Source organism: Odontomachus brunneus, unplaced genomic scaffold (assembly GCF_010583005.1).
Source record: "Odontomachus brunneus isolate Ranch 3 - 2012 unplaced genomic scaffold, Obru_v1 Obru_scaffold_210, whole genome shotgun sequence".
In the NCBI taxonomy this organism is placed as follows: Eukaryota; Metazoa; Arthropoda; class Insecta; order Hymenoptera; family Formicidae; genus Odontomachus; species Odontomachus brunneus.
In genome coordinates this window covers 244,460-244,795 of record NW_022639660.1, presented here as the reverse complement: position 1 = coordinate 244,795, position 336 = coordinate 244,460, and positions in this window count along the sequence as shown.

Sequence of the window (336 nt, the reverse complement as noted above, 5' to 3'; positions counted from 1 at the left end):
TGTGCAAACCAAGTTCCATGTAACATAGATAATTTAAAATTACATGTTACTCTTTGTCTTTTTTTGTGCGTTACTTTATAATGTTTATTTGTACAGTGAAACATCAAATTATGGTTTGCAGTTTGCTGTTGCACAATGTTTTTACACTTTGATTTGACATAAAATTACTTTTTTATCACACAAATAAGTTAGTAAATTATCTAAATTATGCGTTAAATAAAGGAACTCGTATAGAAACATGTTGCTTCGCCAAGAGTACTAGAAAGACTAATGTAAACATTAACAATGGTAAGCACGATAAACACGGTCGTATTGAAAGATAAATATTAAGTAAAT